Raw genomic sequence first — 19,057 nt, 5'->3', positions numbered from 1 at the left:
TCACAGGCAAGTGCTTAACCGCTACGCCATCTCTCCAGCCCTGCCCTATCTCTTAAAGGTCCCACTGCCTCCCAACACTGCTATACTGGGGACAAAATTTGCAGCACGTGGACGCTGGGGTAACTCTGAGACCACAGGGGACCCATGGCCCTTCTTGACCACTATGTCTCCACGATAGCTTGTTACAGATGTGAGTCCACAGGGCACCTGCTGACCTTTCCCGGTCCTGACGTCTCTTAGCAATGCAATGGGCAGACATTCACGTATACCTACAGGAGAGTAGATGGGTTAGTAAAGGAGAGAAACAAATAAGCTTGGCATGACATCAGGTCTGGACCTTGGTCCCACTCCAAAAGAGAAAGAGACAGTATCCCCAGGACTTTCTCTGGGTCATTTATGTATTTGGCACACTTTTTGCACATACTTAGTTCTAGTTTTCTGATGTTATCATTTTAAAAAATTATTTATTTGCGAGACAAAGAGAGAGAAAGACACAGATAGAGAGAAAGGGTATGCCAGGGCCTCCAGCCCCTGTAAACAAACTCCAGATGCATGTGCCACCCTGTACATCTGGCTTACATGGGTCCTGGAGAATCAAACCTGGATTCTTTGGCTTCACAGGCATGTGCTTTAACAGCTAAGCCATCTCTCCAGCCCTTATTTTTTGGTTTTTCAAAGTAGAGTGTCACTCTAGTCCAGGCTGACCTAGAATTCGCTATGTAGTCTCAGGGTGGCTTTGAACTCATGGTGATCCTCCTACCTCTGCCTCCAGAGTGCTGGGATTAAAGGTGTGTGCCACCATGCTCAGCCTTGATATCATCATTTTTGTTCATATGCTAGGCTCTAGAACCTCCTCCACTTTATTTCTTATTCTCCTACCTCAGCCCCACCCACACTTTCCCAGCAAAATCCTATCCCCTGCAGCCGACTTCCCTGATTCCAGCAGAATTCTTCCTCTGTAAGCTTACTCTAGTCTCCATCCACATGACGCCTGTCCTTTTGGGTGGCTTTAGACCATTCTTCTTTGCTTGTGACCAGTACCTTCTCAGCACCCCACTGAAGTCCATCTCAGTCTGGCTGTAGGTCCATTATGGCCTTATCATCAGTGAAAACGTGTGTGTTTTCGCTTTGCTTACTGAGAACCAATGAGGCCTCAGGGTCTGGATCTGGGACCAGGTTCTGGGTATTCATGGAGAATAAGCCTAGCTCAGGCCTGAGAGTATTTAGCCTGAGTAATCTTCTTCCAATTTGTACTTAAAATAGCCTTAGTAACCCAGAAAGTGAGCAGAATGCAACACAAAAGTGCCAGGAACAATGTCAACAATTTCTAGCCTTGGGCAGGCTTCCAATCACTTTCCTTAACAATGGGGCAACTCAGGCATAATCGGTGACAGTTTCATTGTGAGTGGCTTAGTTGGCCAGCGGTGGAAGAGACCTTGGCGGCTCTGTTCAAGGTTTTAAAGAAGTCATTGAATCCAGCAAAGTCTTTGAGAATCCCTATCCCCTTCCTTGTGTGGGGGTTACAATGAGTCTGTCCCAAGTCTAGAAACCTGTCTCCTGCTGCCTTGCTTGCCATGTGGGAGTGGGGTTGGGAATCAAAGGGTCAGCTGTATCCTACTGGATGTGGAAAAGCATGGGGTCTTCCCAAAGGTGTGGTGTGGCTGGCTGGGCGAAGCTTTGTCTTTTGTGTAGCACATCACGTAGACAGGAAGCAAACCCTGACCCCCATGTTCACGGAGGATATAATGACCCTCACCATGTCAGAGAAGCTGGGCCTCTAGTGCAGAGGGCCGTGCCACAGCAACAAGTGCCCCACACCAGGGCCGTGGCATCAGGCCTGGAGAGGACCAGCTTTGCCTTTGATTTTTTATCTCCTTTCAGGGGACCAGGGGATGGGCAAAGAGGCGGATGCTGTGGTGCAGGTCTTCCAACCACAGAATCCTTGTGGAGACACATGAGCAGAGAAGCTGAGCCCATGCACAAACCTGTGTACCTCATTGCTGGGGCGAAACACCCGGCCAAGAGCCGCCACATGTGGAAGGAAAGGGCCGATTTGAACTTACAGTCTCAAGGGAAAGTTTAACCATGGCACGGCAGAGCAGAGGCTGGGCATTGCATCATGCCGCAGCAGCAAGAGTGAGCTAGCTAGCGCTGGCAAGGGGAAGCTGGGATGTCATCTTCCTCAGCCTGCCCTCAGCAACACACCTTTTCTAGAAAAGCTTCACCTCCACTGGGGATTAAGTATTTAAAAAGTTTTTGTATTTATTTATTTATCTGCAACAGAGAGAGAGAGAGAGAGAGAGAGAGAGAGGGAGAGGGAGAGGGAGAGGGAGAGGGAGAGGGAGAGGGAGAGGGAGAAGGAGAGGGAGAGAGAGAGAGAGGTAGATAGAGAGAATGGGTGTGCCAGAGCCTCCAGCCTCTGCAAACGAACTCCAGATGCATGTACCCCCTTGTGCATCTGGCTAACGTGGGTCCTGGGGAACTGAGCCTTGAACCGGCATCCTTAGGCTTCACAGGCAAGCACTTAACTGCTAAGCCATCTCTCCAGCCCGGGATTAAGTATTTAAAACATGAGGCCATGGGGGAGACATCTCATTCAAACCACTACATTCCTCCCCTGGCCCACATAGACCTATGGCTATCTCATGATGTAAAATACGTTCGGTCTATCTGTAAAAGTCCCCATAGTCTTTACTAGTACCAGCACTATTCAAAAGTATAAATAAATGCACAACTTCTTTTGAGACTCAGGAAATCTCTTAGCTGTGAGCTTCTATAACATTAAAAAAAAAAATTACATACTTCCCATATTAAATACCACAGTGACCATTCCCAAGACGAAACGGAGAATTGTGGCCTAACAGGAAAGACTGGGCCAAAGTAAGACTGAAACCCAACAAGACAAACATCATGTCTGGTATCTGGGACTTATGGTGAAATCCTCTGGGCTCCAAATGGCTTGGGTAGCTCCACCTCTTCCTACCTACTACCACCCCCCTCCCCATTGACCAGGTACACTTTGAGCCCACAGCTTTTTTCTTTCTTTCTTTCTTTCTTTCTTTCTTTCTTTCTTTCTTTCTTTCTTTCTTTCTTTCTTTCTTTTTTTGGCAGATGTTCCATGGTCCTGGCATCTCCAACAACCTAAGGTCTCCATTGCAACTTAGGGTCCCCCTTCACAGCTTTACACAGTGGCCTCCCAGGGCCTCCTTGTGGGGACTTAGACCCTACCTCACACTGCTTAGCTTCAGCAGCTCTCTGGCACTATGGAACAATACTGCACAACCTCCTCAATCTTGCATCTTTCATTTTTCCATGTGTGTGATACTGCCAAGTTCTGCTGTGAGATTGGGATGAAGCCTGGTACCTATGGGCCACAGCCTCTGTGTGCCAACCTTGGGGAGCAGAGACCTCCTTCAGCATTTTTTAAAAAATTTTCTTTTTGTTCATTTTTATTTATTTATCTGAGAGCGACAGACAGAGAAAGAGGCAGATAGAGAGAGAGAGAATGGGCGCGTCAGGGCGTCCAGCCACTGTAAACGAACTCCAGACACGTGCGCCCCCTTGTGCATCTGGCTAACATGGGTCCTGGGGAATCAAGCCTTGAACTAGGGTCCTTTGGCTTCACAGGCAATCACTTAACCACTAAGCCATCTCTCCAGCCCCTTCAGCATTCTTATTTTAGGTCTTTTCCTTTGAAAAGAATTTTCATTCTTCCTATCTTGAGCCTTCAATGGGTCCTATCTTGTTCTCAGGGCATCTTTGTCCCGGTACGGAGCAGCTGGCTTATTTTTAATTGTAGTAATCTCTCTAAAAGTTACAGCTTCCATTTTGGTGTTCAGGACTTTAAATCTGCTCACATTTCTTTCTCTGTCAAACTCCACTTTTTTTTTTTTTATCATTCTGCTCTACATTTTATTCTCTTTTATTGAAGATGTGAATCAGGGCAGTTAAAAGAAACCATGTCACAGACTTAATGCTTTTCTGCCTTCCTTAAAGTTTCCTCTGCCAAACACATTAAGTTCATTACTTTTAAATTCAACTTCATTGAAGTTTTTAGGAAATGGACAAAATACAGGCAGTTTCTTTGCCAGAATAGCACATGAACTGCCTTTAACCAGTTCCCAATAGAGTCCTCTGCCCTGCTTTAGAGCTCATGAGTACAGCTTTTGGGGTACACATTTCTCTCAGCCTTCTGATCTTTCAAATACCCACCAGAATGGCCCATTATGCTGTAGTCATGTACTGCAAGGCTTCTCTTGTCCAAAGTTCCAAATTCTGCATTCCTCTCACAAGCCAGTTCCAGATTATAAGAACCACACATGGTCAAATTTATTGTAGTAATTCCCCCACTTCTCAGCACCAACTTACTGTATCTGTTACCCAACCAGAAGTATCTTAAGAAAGGAAAGAGTTTGCTTCAGCTTACAATTCCAGAGGGTAGAGTTCACCATAGCCGAGAAGCATGTCAGAGCAAGCCGATGTCACATTGTAACATCAGTAGTTCAGGAATCTGGATCACAGGATTGTGCCACCCGCAGTCAGTATGTGTCCCCCCCACCTTAACTAGCCTGACCTATAAAATCCCTAGCAGGGGCTGGAGAGATGGCTTAGAGGTTAAGCGCTTGCCTGTGAAGCCTAAGGAGCCCTGTTCGAGGTTTGATTCCCCAGGACCCACGTTAGCCAGATGCACAAGGGGGCGCACACATCTGGATTTCGTTTGCAGTGGCTGGAGGCCCTGGTGCGCCCATTCTCTCTCTCTCTCTACCTGCCTCTTTATCTGTCTGTCACTTTCAAATAAATAAATAAACATAAAAAGTTGTATTTAAAAAACTAAATCCCTAGCAGACATGACCACAGGCTTGTTTCCATGGTGAGCCTAAATTTTGCCAAGTTGACAACCAGAGTAAGACCTTGCCACTAAACAATAACAACAGCAAAAAAGTGGGTAGAAAAGCTCGCAGTCGGAGATCGCTTCACCACTTAACATGGTGTTTGAGTATTCATAGCAGCAAGTTGCCCAAGATTGTGGGGCAAATTCTAAGTTTCCAGAAAAATTGTGTTCATTATCCCCAAGTTTTTGACTTTTATATAAGAAAATGGAGTCACTTTCATATTCAGGAGTTCTAGAAGGATGCTAATCCTTATAGCAGTGTAACTGAGAGAAGAATTAAACATAAGAGCTCAGGTTTGGGGATGTTAGCTCATAAAAGTTCTGCAGAGGGTGAAGAAGTCAGCCACCAGAAGGAAGGTCAAAGACAGAATGATGAGCAAGGGACTGTGATGTGGTATTGTAACATGGCTTTGTGATTCCTGATGGGTAATTACAGATTGAGAAATTGTCTTGGTGCCAAGGAGATGAAGATAAACTGATTTCCTGTTTTTTTCCTTGTTTTAAAATAGGGTACATTTTAAAATTTAAATTCTATTTAACTTACTAGACAGAGAGAGAGGAGAGAAAAAGGCTGATAGATAGAGAGAATGGGCACACCAGGGCCTTCAACCACTGCAAATGAACTCTAGATGCATGTGCCACCTTGTGCATATGGCTTAGGTGGGTCCTGGGGCATCCAACTCCTGTCCTTTGGCTTTGCAGGTAAGTGCCTTAACTGCTAACCCATTTCCCCAGCCCAGAGTACATGTGCTTTTTCCTCCCAGTTTTGAAATTAATTTTTTTTTTGGCATTCTTAGAAATATTCAGTAACTATATTATGTTTAAGCAGAAAACTCATTTACTTTCTTATATCTTTAGTGCTAATTCTTTTTGATTTAGCAATTATATATTGACTTTTTATGAAAGTGAAGACTATATTTTCTATTTGTGGAACTTAGAAGTCTAAAAGCACAGGACACATTGCATGTATTAAATAACACACTATAAAACAAAGAATTGACTGAGTGATAAAGTTTCAGAGAATTGGTTGTTGCAAGAAAGGAGAGGATGGAGACGGTGGGATCTGCCCCAGAAGGTGCTTCCAGGCAGGGTGAGCTGTCGACATTTTGGGAGAAGGACATTCAAGAAATGGCGAGTGAGCAGGACGTGGGGCCAGCGTGTCTGTGGACAGGACAGCGGTTCACTGTGGTGGGAGGTGTAGGCACTGGTGGGGAGGCAGCCCTGGGCACCGCGGTGAGTCATCTGCACTTTCTCTTTGGTCACCTATGGTCGGAGGGTCTGAGCGGGGCGGGGTGGGGAGGGGGAAGGGGAAGAGCCCTGGAGCTGTGTGCGGGGCAGATTGTAGGCTCATGTGGATACGGGGCATGCAGGCCAGGGGAGTAGTGCCAATGTAGACTAGGGAGTGGGAGGATGTGGGCGGATAGGGCCCATGCTCAGGGTGAGTAGAACTTGCTGGCGTTTGGAAGAGAAGGGTCAGGGCGATTCTCAGCCCTGTGACCCAAGGAGGTGGAAAAGAGGGAGGAGAGACAGGTTCAGAAACGGGGCAAGGGGCTTGGGTTCTTTGGACATGTTAATTTGGAGGTTGAGTATGCATCCAGAACTCAGGCAAGAGGGCTCAACTACTGTGTCGCTTTGGGCGATTGCGGATGGCATTTCAGGCTGCGGATGTGGGTAAGGTGCAGGCCTGAGTTCCGTGTTACTTCAGTGTCCACAGAGAAGAGTAGGGTCAGCCAAGGGAGGTGGAAGGACAGTGTGTGTGTGTGTGTGTGTGTGTGTGTGTGTGTGTGTGCACGCGCGTGCGTGTGCGTGTGTGGTGAGATGGTTCTGCCAGAAGTTCTTTTCAGTTAGGAATATATTTGGCACTTGTACAGATGGTGGTGTAAGTCTGTAATCCCAGCATTTAGGAGGTTGAGGCAGAAGGAGTGAGGTTATGTCAGCTACATAATGATGCCCTGTTTCAAAAAAAGAAAAAAAAAGCCAGGCATGGTGGTGCATCCCAGCACTCTGGAGGCAGGGGTAGGAGGATCCCAGGAGTTTGAGGCCACCCTGAGTCAGCCTGGACTAGAGTGAGACCCTACCTCAGACAAAAAAAAAAAAAAAAAAAAAAAAAAAAAAACAGCAAAAAAAAAAAAAAAGTATTTGGCATCTCGTAACAGAGAAGTGTTTGACATCAGAGAGATTTCTAGTCTATCATGGAAGAAGAAAGGTTTATGTTTAGGGACAATGCAGTGGACACACAGATACTGCAAACAGAAATGCCCTTGGGGTTTATATTTTGTGACCCTTCAGCACACTACTTAATGCCGTGGGGACGGTGACTGGAGTCGCCTGTCTAGGAGGAAACAATCTCTCTTACCCACCGCTAGCACTGGTGCTGCGAGGAGCTGGGTGCAAAGTGCCTGGTGTTTGCTTCTCCACAGTTGTTCACTGCGGTGCGGGGAGGTGCTATGTGTCAATTTGGGACATAAAGACAGAGGCCTGCAAGATGGACCGGGCCGCCCTGCCCCATGTCCATGAGGCTGTCTCCATCTGCACCCATAGATCCCTGTGGCAGGGAGCTGTGAACTGTTCCTGGCAGGCCTATGCAGGCCCTGCAGACTGGCTGAGAGGAACGGCGTAGGGCAGGAAGCCACAAAACAATGAGTGGCTTGCGACAGAGAGAAGGCACGCTTGGAGACCCCTGGAGTGCTCTGCAACGCTCGATATGGCTGACCTCGGGCACTGCTTATGACAGCTTACGAAATGCCTTTAACAATGGTTCCCACCTAGAGGTAACATGTGGCTCTGATTCTTGTGGGGTACAATGACCATTGTCCTTGTCAATGACTTCAGCTATAGTTGTCTGAGATCAGCATTATATTCACGCAGAACACGAGGTAAAATCGTTTCCCCTGCCACGCCCCATTGCTGAGCAGCATTTCCTCTGGTATACAAGGAGATCATTCCCTCTTTTCCTTAAGAGGTGGAGGTTGAAATCATCCGGAATGAAGAAAGCCCAGCACATAGAGCTTGGGCTATTGTTGGGTGGACACCCGGCTTCCGAGGTTGACGCCACTCAGCTGGATAGCAAAGGATGGCTGCCTGCCCGCCGGCTCCGGCAGCCCCGCCGTACGTGGCTATTGTCCCCAGCGTGAGGAGCTCGCTTGTCTTATCAGCCTGCTGGGCCCCGGCCTGGACTTTCATCTGCGAATGGAAGGCGCCTCTCTTAGTTCCTCTGCTCTTCAAATTGAAGTCAGTGTTTCCCTGTACGAGTTAAGGGCCTGGATGCCCTCTGCTCTCGTGTTACCAGCACGTGGAAGGCTGCAGCCTCTCCTGTGGCTGCCTGGGCTCCTCAGGTGATGTGAATGGGTCCTGTGTCACCTGCCACAGCCCCTGCCAGGGCCTGCTGAGCTCTGCAGCCGTCGCCTTTCCTGTGTCCTTCCTCCTTTCTTTTAAATATTTTATTTCTCACTTTCATAAGGGACATAATATAACTTGATCATCATCCCAACACTTTCCTCTGTCCCCTTCCTGCCTCCTGGCACTGAATTTCTTCTTTCCCACTAGTTCCTCTTCCAGTTTCATGACTTTTTCTTTGTTGTCCTCTTCCACCATCCTTGTGAAAATGCTGCAGAGCTCAGTGTTGTGTGGGCTTAGAGTTTACCTCTCAGAGTTCATAGCAGCATTGAGTAACACACACACACACACACACACACACACACACACACACACCTGCACAGCCACCCACCATCACCACTCCCCAGAGGCAGAAGCATGTTTGGCACCATGGATGGACGGGCACTGCCCCGTCCTTGTCACCAGAGTTTACTTGCTAACTTTGTGTTTGTGCTGTGGCTTTGACCAGGGCACGATGCTCTGTGTCCAGCATTGCAGCCTCAGCCAGAGAATTTTCACTGCCCTCTGTGCTCGGCTTGGTCCACCCCCCGCCCCCTCTGCTCTCTGCATAGCGCTGCTTTTCCTAGAATGCCTTCGAACTGGAGTCACGCTCTTTTCAGACCCGCTTCTTCTGCTTCACACTAGGCATCCCAGGTTCCTCCATGGCTCAGGTCTTCTTGACGTCCAGTGACACTCCGTTGCCGGGACAGGCCACCATTGGTGTAACCACACACCTACGGAACATTCTGTGGTAGCTTCCTACTTTCGTCAGTTCCGTACACCCGCTGTAAACATCCATGGACAGGTTTCCAAGCATTGCGTTCATCACAGCTTCATGGGGACTTGGTGGCCCTACACACCACACCACATACACTGAGCATCTTGCACCCTGCCAAGTGGGTATGCGGCGCTCCCAGAAAGCAGATTCCTAATGTCCTTGTCCTTCCACTCTGCCAGTGAAGGAGAACCTGGGAAGCTATGGAAGACGCTCAGTTTCCTTACTAGGAGGGGAAAGGAGACTGAATAGCATGCCCTTTGGGGAGCACCCGATTGGCACCTTCAAGGATTGGTGAGCATGGGGGCGAAGGAGCAGCAGTTGTGGCAGAATTGATTCACAACAGCAGGGACCTGAGCAGGGTGTCGTCTGAAGGATACCTGGGTGTCATTGTGACCATCAGTGGTCTGAAGTATGAATCCCATCAGCTTTAGTCAGGAACAAAAAGATCAGTTGAAAAAAAAAAATCACAGCATGGGGAGTAATTGTTGGACCTGTGAAGCTCAAGCCAGGGGTTCTTAGTGACCTGTGCCATCTGTCGCCAGTGTGGACGCTACATACATCTGTGAGGACTCGGCGCCCCAGAGGGGAAAGGCCTGGGGTTTCTACTTAAGCAGATAAGATCTTCAGTCCTGGCTGTGCTGTGTGGCTTTGCGGAGGTTACTTAGCCACTCTGTTCCCCAGTCAGAAGGATGTATTGAATGCCGGCCACCCACGAAATAGTTTATGAGGTCCTTCGAAGCATTTGTAGTCGTGGTAGATACTGTAGCAGACTACTTAAGAAGGGCACACCTATTTGTTCTAGGGGTCTGCCACTCAGGGCAGCCCATGCCAACTGTTATAGAGGATCCTTTAGCTCTGAAAGTTTAGTGGCAGTGAACTTAAAGCAACTTTGTGAACACAGGAAGCACGGGGTCAGAACATGTCCCAAATGTGTGATGTGACTGTGCGTCCTTCCTACCCTGCCCACAGAGTCTTTGGTCACTGAGCAGAGGTCGTATGAGAAGAAGTTATGTTACTTATGGAACTTGAGATCAAGAAGAGTTCCCCAAATGAGGACACCTGTGGCCATTTGACAATAGGATTCCAGTGACAACTGCCTGTTATCACAGAGTCTCTACACAGTATTTCCCCAACACACGGCATCTCATGTGATTCTCACGTCAGCCTCCGGGCTTAGCGTGGGAGGCAGCACCATCCCATTTGAAAAGTCTAAGAAAGTGGAGCTTAGAGCAGTAATTATTTTTTCTTTGAAAAAAATAACTTTAAAAAAAATTAATTAGTTTTGTACTCAGCGAATACAGTCCATTTGGTACCATTATTAGGCTCATCCATGACGTACCCCCTCCCCTTGGCCCCTCCTTGTTGAGGTGTATGGGTCATGCATTCTGGAGTCAGCCCACAGTTATGGGTAGGATAAATGTCTGCATATCATGACCCAACATGTGGCTCTGACATTCTTTCTGCCCCCTCTTCTGCAAAATTTCCCTGAGCCATGTTGGGTTCATTTTTGGTCTGCTTCAGTGATGAGGTGTTGGGAACCTCTGGGTCTCTGGATCTCTGATTTGGTAGGAGTTGATTTTTCTCTTTGTTGATCTCCTTCACTCTTGTGCTGGTACCCGGTTCACCAAGAAAACAGCACCCTTGCTTGTTTCACCAATTATTCTTAGTTTCAGCAGGGGCCCTTTTGAGGTATGATGGGGTGGCTCTCTCCTTAGGATCTACATCTATCTGAAAAAGAGAAGCAGATTCTCCAATGGAGAGTAAGTTAGCACCAGACAAATGAGATAACCCTTACTTTTTTTTTTTTTTATAGAGAATTTAATAGGTGTAGGCCCTCTTGTAGCCCACAATTGGTGGTAGCTTGATAATGGAGAGTGGACTTATGTTTGGATATGGTTCTGACTTGTTTCCCAGCTCCAGTTATGGATCCCGTACCACTGAGGGGATCAGTTAGCTGAATCAAGAGCAGTTGGTTTCCCACCATGGTAGAGCAGTAATTTTACTTGCCTGGTAAAGTATAGGAGTTCCTCAACTCACAGGATGCATCCTGATAAACTCATGGTAAACTGAAAATATAAATGGAAGGCTGGAGAGATGGCTTAGAGGTTAAGGCACTTGCCTGCAAAGCCAAAGGACCCAGGTTCAATTCCCCAGGACCCACATAAGCCAGATGCACAAGGTGGTGCACGTGTCTGCAGTTCATTTGCACAGACTATAGGGCCTGGTGTACCCCTTCTTTCTCTCACAGTAGCATTATACTGTCTTTGCTAGCTCAGAAAAAAAAAATTAAACTTCAAAACTTTTATTTTTAACAGTCAAGCAGATCGTTTTGGCATCACCATGAAGTGAAGCCATGGTGAGTTGGAGACTCTCCCCAGGGATGTGGGACGAGCTCCAGGTGTTTCCTCTGACTCCCTAAGCAGTGCTGAGCCACTGTCCAGGGCACGTGCAGGTCGCTCTGCACGTAGCGCCTACATAGGTGAAGTGCGACTTGCTGCGAGACACTGGGAACTTTCAAAGCTTAAACAAAATACACACATCCAAGTTGCTATGGAAGCCTGAGAAGGCCAGATTTATAACGCAAGCCCTGACGTGCCCATGTGGGGGGTGGTTGTAATATAGTAGGATCCAGCAAGCGGAGTGTATCCTGAACATGATTTGCAGGAAGTGTGGCTGGATATGGATGGGGAAGACTTAGGAAGGATCAGCCTTCGGTGGGCAGCGAGTGCCCGTGCAGGAGTCACAAACTGTTCTAGAGTGTGCTGGGAGCCCCTGATGGATGGGGTCCTCTGAGCAATGCAGGAACAAGCAGAGACTCAGGGAGAATTACAAAAAGCCACACGGTAGAATCTGGGCTGCTCAGGAGGCTGAGTCTTCTGGTAACATATGTGGAGGAAATGGTGCAATTCTCTTCCTAATCTGTGGAGATGTAGAGAGCAAGCAGATCCAAAGCCAACAACAAGAGGCCTTCAGGGTGGAGTGGGGATAGGAGGGGAGGGCCATGACAGAGGGGTGGGTGGGGCAGGGGAGGAGGGTCATGACAAAGGGGTGGAGGGTGGGCACAGGGGGAGGAGACCCATGAAAGAGGGAGCAAGATTTAGGAATTTTGCGAAGAACTTTATTTCACATTACTATGGAGACATTATTTCAGTGGTTAGTAAAGAGTAAACAGAATTTTCTTTCTTTAATTGTTATTTTATTTAAATATTTTCAAAAAGTATCTTTGAAATTAGATATGGACATATTTAGTATGTAAACATCACATGTTGGTACCATCCTTTCCCTTCTCCCTGCCCCTTTTCTGAAGAGGCCTTTCTCACTGGGGACTCAGGTCAATCCCGTGGGGATTGTGGGTCATGAATTATGGATGGGAGAGGCAATGTCTCTGTGCAAAATGTCCCAACTTGTGGTTCTAACAATATTTCCATCCCTTCTTCTGCAAAATTCCCTGAGCTATGCTGGGAGCATTTTAAGTCTACTTCAGTGATGGGCACTTTGGAGCCTCTTGATCTCTGGTTTGGTAGGAGTTGAGTGTCCTCTGTGTCTATCTCCATCACCCTTGTGCTGATAACCAGCTTAACTAAGAAAGCAGCACTCTTGGTTATTTCTCTAATTCCTCTGTGGTTTCAGCTGGGCAGGGGTGGAGTACACTGCATCACTTATCTCCTCAGGTCAAGCTCCCATCTGAAAAAGAGAAGAAGATTCTCCAATGGAGAATGAAGTCAGCACCAGTTAAATGGGACGGCCATTATTAATTTAGAGAGATTATTAAAAGGGTGTAGACCCTCTTCTAGTCTACGGTTAGTGGGATCATGATAATGGAAAGCAGAATCATGGCTATGATTCTGACTTGTTTATCAGTTCCAGATACAGTTTCCTTTCCACTGAGCAGATCTGTTAGCCAACTCAAGAGCATTTGGTTACCCACCAGGGCTGTGTGCCACTATTGCACTTGTGTGAGCATCACATCAGGTTGTTTGCTTCTGAGTCGCTTAGACTTTGAGCTGCTTGGATAGATGTTGGCCACTTTCTCCTGGAAACTCATGTAGTGCCTTCCAGCACTAGATGGGCTGTCTGGGGATTGTCTCTCCTCTGGATTCCAACCAGGTTTCTCCATGGTCTGTGCTGACAGTATATGGTGTCTTCAGCAGTAGGGTCTTACCATTATCCTCTGGTGAGTAAGTGCTCTGATGGAAGTCTGTCTTGTTTTTTGGGAGAGCTAAAGCTCCACATCTCAGTTGGGAGATAGCTGCTCAACTATTTTTATAGCTGCTCAATTCATAATAGTTTAAAACTGGAATCAACCCAGGTGCCCAATATTGAATGAGTGAATAACCAAGATGTGGTATATCTACACGATGGAATTCTACTCAGCAATAAGAAAAAAATGACACATTGAAATTTGTAGAAAAATGATCAAACTTGGAACGGATCATTCTAAAGTGAACTCACACAGTCACAGAAAGACAACCATCACATAGTCTCACTCATCTTCAGGTCCTAACCTGGCATACCTGAATAGCATCTCGAGGCTTGAACAATAAGGAGGTTAGGGCTTGGGGGAAGGGAAAAAGGGTGGTGGTGGTGGGGGGCACAAAACTGAACCCAAATTGAACTGGCACCATAGAATCCTGTATCCTGGAAGTCAGACTAAAAGGTGGAACCCTCAACAGGGCCTTAGGGAAAGCACCTGAATCAAAGGGCCCTGGAAAGGGTGAGATGAAACCTAACCTCAGATTTTTCCTGTTTCTTTTACTTTTTTCTTTTCCCTTGGTGCTGGCTTGTAATCCCCTGTACCAGGATGTGGTCCACATCCACAATGAGCTGTTGATCAGAGAGAAAACAGAAATCTTGAAATCATAGACTGCTAGGTTAAAGGAGAAAAGAAATGAAAGTGGTAGAAAGAATCTAACCCAACTGAGGGCTGGGGACAAAATAAGCTCTTAAGTCCGAGAGTGACTGGAATTTCCTGACTCATCAGCTCTGAGTTCAACTTCAACCTGTAAATTGGGCTCAGTTTCACTGGGTATTCCTTCCGCCATGTCAGGATGCTCACCAACTCTGTGGGTGGTGTTGTTTGGTTATGCTCCTGGGATTTCCAGTCAGGGTGTGTGTGGGGGGTCTCAGGACCTTGTCTCCAGGGGGAGGCCTAGGAACAATTATGCAAGAGTTTTCATTTTGGCTGTTCCAAATTGCAGCTGATAGGGTAGAGAAGAAGTGGGGACAATGGGAACAGCTCCCCCTGGCCTGCAATCACAGTGATTTAAGAAGCTCTCTAGGGGCAGAGCTCAGGCTGCCAGTGTGGGTAGTAGAGGAGATCAGACCCCTTGACAGGCAGGCAAGAAGGGAGGGAGGGGCCCGAGTGTCAGTGGAGGTGGAACACAAGGCTGGCATTGCTACCAGCAGCCTGAAGAACTCCACCCCACTTAGGGACCTCCACTCAGGTAAAACCAGATCCTTGACATGCCACAGAGAAGAGCTGCAGAAAGAATGAGAGTGAAGCAGTTACAAAGTTTATTTATATATTACTTTTTTATGAAAGAAAGAGAGAGAGAGAGAGAGAGAGAGAGAGAGAGAGAGAGAGAGAGAGAGAGAGAATATGGGCATGCTGGGGTCTTTAGCCACTGCAAACGAATTCCAGATGCCTGGGCCACCTTGTACATCTGGCTTACGTGGACTCTGGAGAATCAAACCTGGGGCCTTAGGCTTCACAGGCAAGCGCCTTAACTGCTAAGCCATCTCTGCAACCCAAGTTTAAGTATTTAAATAGACACATAAGAAATGGACAGTGCCCTGGGCTTCTCAAGACTCACCCTTGGGTGTCTTTACATATGTAAATCGCATGTAAATTTCACTCAGGAGTCTTTTCATATGTAAATATATATATTAGCTGGGCATGGTGGTGTATGCCTTTAATCCCAGCACTTGATAGGCAGAATAGGAAGATTGCCATGTGTTCAAGGTCACCCTGAGACTACATAGTGAATTCAAGGTCAGCCTGGGATAGAGGGAGACTCTACTTTGCAAAACCAAACATATATATATATATGAACCTTATTTGTACATATAAATGAAAATGATTCTGTGGCTTTTTAAGTTACATTGCCCACAGGATGTAATTTATGGTAAGGTTTAAAGATTAAGCAAAATGTGAAATTTAAGTAAACTTTAAGCATTTAAAGTACATGAGTTGGTTTGCTTATTTCTGTCATCTTAAAGAATTTCCTTTTGCTGGTGAACTGTGAGGCAGTTATTGTTTGGGTTCATGGACGAGAAAGAGGAGTGCTGACACAGTCACGTTAAAGGCCACATGCATTCCGACCCCAAGTTAAGTATAGTTTGTTATTTTTCATATCCTTGTTTCTAAGAACATCTTTGTAGGCAATTTCAAAGAAGGTCATTGGTGGGATATTAAAATGGTTATCATTTTCAAAATTCCTGGGGGATATGCCAAAAAATGAACACTATCCCAAGAGCGCCCCCCCCCCTGTCCGTCACATAACAAATGAAAAACCATAAGTCCAAAGACGATACTTGGGGGGCAGCTCAGGATTCTACTGCCTGCTTTCAAGTCACGTTTCCAGACCTCATTTGCTCCACTTTTCCCGTAGGAGAGCAAGAAGCCTCCAGCATCTCTCTGCGGCTGGGTAAACTTGAACTTTCAGCCAGGGACCCTTCTACAGACAGATCTGGTCATGTGGACGCTTCTTTAAAGTCTGGGCTGGATGTCACCCACCTGTGACAGTGCTGCCAGGCCTTGGAGCTGTCTGGCTTTAGGCCATGAGTGGGCATGAACCCATCACAGACTATTGCCTCAGATTTTTTGTCTTCCTCAGTGAAGAGTCCTGTGTTTAGGAGACATAAAATAGAGGTAACAAGCTGCATCAGTTACTTTCTTATTGTTCTGAATAGAGACCTGATCAGGAAAAAAAAAATATTTTAGCTTATAGTTCCAGGGCATAGAGACCCTCGAGGTGAGGGCAGGTTGGAGCAGGAGCTGAGCTAGTGTCATGGGGTTTGAAGCCAGGAAACAGAGAATGAGTCGGAAGTGGAGCTGGGCCACAAAAACCTCAAGGCTATCCCCAGTGGTCCACTTCCTCCAGAGAAGTTTCACTTCCTCCCACAAGGTTCTGCCTCCTCCAGGTCCCATAACTTCCCAAACAGCACCACTAGCTAGGGACCAAGTATTTAAACACATGAACATATGGGGACATTTTATACTTAAACCACAGAACAAGCTAATAGCCCCTGGGCCATTTCAGGCTTGCAAATGAGCTTAAAATAAAAAAAAGATTATTTTTATTTATTTGACAGAAAGAGGGAGAAAGAGAAGGAGAGGGAGAGGGAGAGAGAGAGAGAGAGAAAGAAAGAGAGAGAAAGAGAGAGAATGGGAGTGCCAGGGTTCCAGCCACTGTAAATGAACTCCAGACACATGTGCTCCCTTGTGCATCTGGCTAACATGGGTCCTGGGGAATTGAACCTGGGTCCTTTGGCTTTACAGACAAATGCCTTAACTGCTAAGTCATCCCACCAGCCCAAGCTTTAAAATTTAAAAAAAAAAATTTTTTTTTTATTTATTTGAGAGCGACAGAGAGAGAGAGAGAGAGAGAGAGAGAGAGAGAGAAAGAGGCACATAGAGAGAGAGAGAATGGGCGCGCCAGGGCCTCCAGCCACTGCAAACGAACTCCAGACGCGTGCGCCCCCTTGTGCATCTGGCTAACGTGGGACCTGGGGAACCGAGCCTCGAACCAGGGTCCTTAGGCTTCACAGGCAAGCGCTTAACCGCTAAGCCGTCTCTCTAGCCCAAGCTTTAAAAGTTTTAAAAATAATTTTTATTTATTTTTAAGGGAGAGAGAGAGAGAGAGAGAGATTGAGACTGACTAGGGATGCAAACTTCAGATGCGTGCACCATTTTGTGCATCTGGCATTACATGGGTACTGGGGATTGAGCCACAGTGGGTAGGTTTTGCAAGCAAGCAACTTTAACTGCTGAGCCATCTCCCCAACCTGGCTTGTGCTTTTCAATGCACATGTAGCCTACACTTATGATGGGTCACATCCCACCAAGCCCACTGAAGATGATAATACCATAAATCAGAAGTGCATTTAAGTCACCCACCTGATCAGCATCACAGCTCAACCTAGCCTACCTAAAAAGTGCTCAGAATACCATATTAGCCTACAGAGGCAAAATAATCAATGAAAACCCCATTTAATGATAAAATTGAATATCTAATGTAAATGCCGGAAATGAAAAGCAGAATAGTCATGTGGCCATGCTGTCACTGTGTCATGAAATGGAAAAATACTAAGTGTTGAGCTGTAGAGAGGGTTTAGCAGTTAAGGCACTTGTTTGCAAAGGCAAAGGACCAGGTTTGATTCCCCAGTACTCAAGTAAGCTAGATACACAAGGAGAGAGGTGGTGGTGCATGAATGTGGAGTTCATTTGCAGCAGTTAGAGGCTCTGGCATGCCCATTCCCTCTTTATATATCTGCCTCTTTCTCTCTCTCAAATAAATAAATAAAAAATTAAAACAAAATTAAAAAATTAAAAAAAATACTATAAGTCCATCATAAGTTGGGGACTGTATCCTGAAGGCCCATGCTGGGTGTAGTGGTTTGATTCAGGTGTCCCACATAAATTCAGGTGACCTGAATGCTAGGTTCCCAGCTGATGGAGATTTGGGTATTAACGCCTTCTGGAGTGGTCTATTTTTGGGGTGGGCTTATGGGTATTATGGCCAGTTTCCCTTCTATTTGTTACCCTCTCCTGTTGCTGTTGCCCACCTGATGTTGGCCAGGAGGTGATGTCCACCCTCTGCTAATATCATGATTTTCCCCGGCCATCATGGAGTCTGTAAGCCAAACTAAACCTTCTTTTGGCGGGGGTGGTGGTGGTGGTGGTGGGGTGGTTGTTTTCTATCAGCAATGTGGACTTGACAGCAACAGTAAAGTTGCTACTGAGAGTGATGTCATTACTGTTTGAAAGTTGACTGTGTGGCTTTTGGCCTTTTGGAGCTGATTTTCAAGAGGAATGTGGAAGGATTTGAAACCTTGGCCTAAGAGACACATTACAGTGCTGTTAAGTACAGCTTGATGGACTATTCTCGTGAGAGTTGAAAGACCTGAATGTAGTAAGAACTAAGGAATGTGAGGTTTTGGCTTATGAGGGTGAGAAACAGCTTTGCCTGGATTGGGCTAGAAGGAGCTTATGTGAGAGGCTTGCTGTTATGCCTGTGTCCTGAGAATTTGTGCAGGGTTGCATTGCACAGAAATGGACTGGTGTGAGCAGAGAGATATGGCACAGAAAAAATGAAATCTTTGGGTGAAACTGCTGCCTGTTCAGCTGCAATTGAGAGATTACAACCATTGAGATTGAGGCAGCTGACTTGCATTGGAATTACATGAAGAATGCAGAGTCTTTTGAAGGGGACTGAATGCTCAAGGAGTGTCCTGTTCTTCAATGCCTGCTTTATTCCCCCCCTCCAGATTAACAAACTGGTATCCCACCTGGTATTATGAAGCATAAAAATGCAGAAAAGAGAGGGTCATTGAATTTGCAGCATGGTCTTGTGTTTTGGAAATGGCCATGGGCAATGTGAAGCAGGTTGGCTGGATTGCCTGCATGAAGACCCAGTGGAGCCATGAGGATGGACAGTGGTTTGTAGTGGAGACCCGTTGGAGATGCCCAGACCACAAGATGGCTGCTAAGGAGAGCTGCCAGCCCCAGATGAAGTTTTCCAGGACTGTGAATAGCCTAGCTGGAAGGGCAGAATTGGAACTCTAGAGACTTGTCATTGGTTAGAATTATTGGAGTTGGAGATTTGACACTGACTAGAGTTGTTGGACTTGGAGCTACAGAGTTTGATGTTTGCCCTGTTTAAATCTTGTATTGTATTGTTGAACATTTCTTTGCTATACCCAATGCCATCTTTTCCAGTATGTTTATTCTGTGCCATTAAGGGATTTTTTTTCTTATTTATTTATTTATTTTTGGTATTATGGGTCAGTTA

This window comes from Jaculus jaculus, chromosome 18, assembly GCF_020740685.1.
Source record: "Jaculus jaculus isolate mJacJac1 chromosome 18, mJacJac1.mat.Y.cur, whole genome shotgun sequence".
Lineage (NCBI taxonomy): Eukaryota > Metazoa > Chordata > Mammalia > Rodentia > Dipodidae > Jaculus > Jaculus jaculus.
This window is presented reverse-complemented; position numbering follows the sequence as displayed.